The sequence below is a fragment of the Dipodomys ordii genome, unplaced genomic scaffold, assembly GCF_000151885.1.
Source record: "Dipodomys ordii isolate 6190 unplaced genomic scaffold, Dord_2.0 Scaffold98, whole genome shotgun sequence".
In the NCBI taxonomy this organism is placed as follows: Eukaryota; Metazoa; Chordata; class Mammalia; order Rodentia; family Heteromyidae; genus Dipodomys; species Dipodomys ordii.
In genome coordinates, this window is record NW_012267314.1 from 5,079,444 (window position 1) to 5,083,198 (window position 3,755).

Here is a 3,755-nt window from a genome sequence, read left to right on the forward strand (position 1 = left end):
TTGGCCAGTCATGGGGCCTGAACTCTGGGCCTGGGCGCTGTCCCTCAGCTAGTACTCTACCACTTGAGCCACAGTCCCACTTCTGGCTTTTTTCTTTTTGCTTATGTAGTGCTGAGGAATGGAACCCAGAGCCTCAGGCATGCAAGGCAAGTGTTCTACCACTGAGCCACCTTCCCAGCCCAAGTGACTCCTACTTTTAGGTGGTATTTCCTTTTTTTTTTTTTTTTTGATGTTGGTCCTGGGGCTTGAACTCGGTTTGAGTGCTGTCACTGAGCTTTGTTTCACAATGCTAATGCTTTATTACTTGAGCCACAGCTCAACATTGGCTTTTCTGGTGCTTAGAGATAAGTGTCTCATGGACTTTTCTATCCTGCCCAGGGTGGCTTTGAACTTCCATCCTCAGATCTGTTTCCTGAGTAGCTAGGATTATAGGCCTGAGCCTGCAAAGCCTGGCTAATCCTTACATTTTACACACTGCATTCTTTGATCACATTTCTCTGGAGTTAATAAAGTTCATTTTTGCTCCTCACACATATCTGTATAGGAAAGGACTCGGCTCCTTCAGAATTTCTAAAGAAGCCTGTTGAAAGATGACCATCACAATAAATCTCCCAGAATTGTCTAGGCATTTCCACAATGACAATTGTTCATAGAGATACTTTTCTTTAAAGAGCTTTAAGTGAAGAAATTCCATGGATTGGTGAGTCAAGACAAAAAAATTCTGGGAGTATGCACTTCCAAACATAATCTGGGCTGGACAAGCAGGCCTGAGAACATTCTAGATTTAGGTATCAGAGTTTTAGGGCTGAAAGAGTCCCTATAGGTTACTCACTTATGTAGTTGAAGAAAAAAAAAAGACTCTTAGTGTTGTTAGCAACAACCATATCCTAAAGATAAAACTGCAGGCCAATGTACATTTTACTAGGGCTGAGGCTTGAACTGAGCCCCACTCTCAGCCCTTGATTTCTCAAGGCTTATGCTCCACTACTTCCAGTCCAGCATTTTACTGGTTAATCAGAGACAGTTTCCTGGACTTCTCTGCCTGGACTGGCTTGGAACTGCAATCCCCTGAGCCCCAACCTCCTGAAAAACTAAGATTACAGGTGTGAGCCCCAGCCCTAGGCTAACATGTAATCTTTTAACATCAGAAAAAGTAAGCTTTAATGTTTTATTGCATTTTATTTAATTTTTATAGTCATGCTGTAGTAGAAAATTAACAAAAGGAAACATCTAATACCAACCTACTCTGTGTGTGTGTGTCAAAATAGGCAAGTGTCAAAGCCTAGTCTTCAGTTAGGGGCCAACCTGGGCTACCGGGAGACTTGGTCTCCAGTACTCCCCCGCCCCATTAAAAGTAAAAGATGGGCAAAGCCAATGCTCCCAACTTAGCAGGAAGGAAACCCCGCGCACGGCCGCGATTCCAGGGGATGGCCCTTGGACTCCGGAGGTGGATCTGCTGCCTGACCTTTGCCCTGAGCCGGTCCGCGGCTCGCGGGCCTGACGCGGGGAGCGCTGAGCTTTGCATAGCTATGCCCTAAGCCGAGTCCCGGGTCCGCGGCCAGGCGGGGCGCGGGGCGCTCGGCCCTCGCCGCCCCACAGGCAAGGCTTCGCGGACCGCCTCGCACACGCCGCGTGTCGGGGCGGGGGAGAGCCTCGGCCGCGATCGCGGACGAGACACGTCGGTGGCGGCGGGCGGGAGCGACGTGGGGCGACGCCCACCACGCTCGGGGGACAGCGGGCAAGCGGCTCGGGCCGGAGGCCGCACACGGGGCGCCGGCTCCCCTCAGCCTGGCGGCCCGAAGCCCCCAGTCCTCGGCCCCCGCGCAAGCGACGCCGGGAAATGCCCACATCCGGGAATCCTGCAGCGGAGTGCGGCGGCGGCAGCGGCGGCGGCGACACGGAGTGGAAGGCAAAATGGCGGCGGAGGCGGAGGCCTGGTGCTAAGGGGAGAGCCCGGTCCCCGCGACCCCCGCGACGGGCCGCGCAGGGCCGCGGTCGGCCCCCGGCGTCTCTCCCCGCCCAGCCCTTCTCGAAGCCCTCTGGGATAAGTGCGGGGCTCTGGGACCGGCCTCCGCGCCGGCCCTCGGGCCCGTGGCCGCTGTCCAGGAGCCCCGCTGTCCCCGCAGGTAGGTCCGGACCTGGCGGGGCGGGTGGGGCTCGCTCTCCCTTTTCGAGCGGGAGTCGGCAGGGCGGTGGCCGCCGGGGCCCACGCCCATCCCCGCTGGCGGGGGTCCAGGGGCCGCGGTGGACGGGCGTGCTGAGCCGGCCGGGTCGGGGCCTGACTCGGCGGCGGCGGTGACCCCAGCTGAGTCCTGCCCCGGGGAAGTGAAGGTGGGCCGCGCCCGGGCCGCCGGAAGAGCCCCAGGCTCTTGGGCCTGGGACGTGCCGGGCACTCGCCGGAAAGCCTGCCTCGCTGGCGGCCTGGCGACTCCGGTCTGCCTCCCCCCCCCCGCCCCCAGCCTGTCCTGAGGGGAGGAAAGGGAAAAGGCCGCTTGGAAGAAAATTGCAGAAAAAGAACTGCAGTCCTTGGGATCGCCCAAATGTGGCCTGGGTCCTGGGCGTAACTGCGATGATCTCCCGGGAAGTCCCTCTTTCCAGTCCTCCGTGGTGTTAGATCTCCGTTCATAGCTGGAAGGGGTGGGGGAAATAGACGTGTCTTTGTGGACTACGTGTAGGTAAATAAGAGAAGGAAAGAATTACAAGCACGTTGTTCACTGTAACTTGAAAAAGAACTTGGATGACTCTTGGGCCACTTTACCTTCATTCTATGACTTCTTCCATCGAAAGTCATTTTGTAAGGGAACAGAATTGAATATCCATTTATATGTCAAATATGGCCTTTAGAATGTGTACTAGAAGTTTCTCTTTTAAGTGAGCCGAGTGTGATCTCTGGTAAGGTGTCACTCCAGTTTTGGAAATGGATTTGAATGATTGAGATAGTGAAACTTGTTAGACTTTTATGGACTATTGGTTGAAAGTTAAATTGTGTCAGTTTTCCCCTTTGAGGAAGAAGAGGTTGGACATTATGCTTGGAATGAATGTTAGATACCTATCTCTGCTAAGATACCTGCATTTGTGGTTATCTTACCTAAGCTTGTTTCTTAACCTTTAAGTATACAGTCAGGTAAAAAACAGGTTAGTTGATTCCCTGGGGCTGTGGAGGAATTTGACTGATTTTGCAGTAAAAGAAGTAGCATTGTATTCCTCTAACCGGCTGCTTTGGCAAGAAACTAGATCATGGTACAGGTTGGGAAAGGCACATTCTTTCTGTGCCTATTGATTGATTGTGCCTAGCTGCTCTCCAAAATACTTACAAAGTACTTCTGCTACCCTTGTTTTTTATGTATGATACCTGGCTTTCATCCTGCAGGGTCAGTGTTTGTTTCTAATGTTAGCCCTTGTTATTCTGTATACATATAGCCTTGGAACAGTTCTTAATCTGGTTGATTTTTTTTTTGGGGGGGTGCTTTTTTTTTAGATGTGATGTTTATATTAGAGGACAATTTGTGTGCATTGGTGACTAGTCATTGAACAACACTGTTGGTAGAAATGGTCATTTTTCAACATAAATATAGGGGCTGGGAAGATGGCTCAGTGGTAGAGCGCTTGCCTTGCATGCCTGAGGCCCTGGGTTCGATTCCTCAGCACCACATAAGCAAAATGAAAAAAGCCAGAAGTGGTGCTGTGGCTCAAGTGGTAGAGCTCTAGCCTTGAGCTGAAGAGCTGAGGGACAGCGCCCAGGCCCAGAGTTCAGG

At 52.5% G+C, this 3,755-nt stretch overlaps 1 protein-coding gene across 2 annotated transcripts in view; it reads left to right on the top strand.

Moving 5' to 3' along the window:
- Window positions 1-1,915: 1,915 nt before the first annotated feature.
- The window catches only part of Lats1 (large tumor suppressor kinase 1), a 28,774-nt gene continuing 26,934 nt past the window's right edge, over window positions 1,916-3,755 (top strand). Inside the window, exon 1 of one of the 2 annotated variants that reach the window (XM_013027011.1) lies at window positions 1,916-2,126. The gene's annotated coding sequence lies outside the window, so the exon portion shown is untranslated. The remainder of the gene's footprint in view (window positions 2,127-3,755) is intronic. The other variant, XM_013027010.1, reaches the window with a different exon arrangement.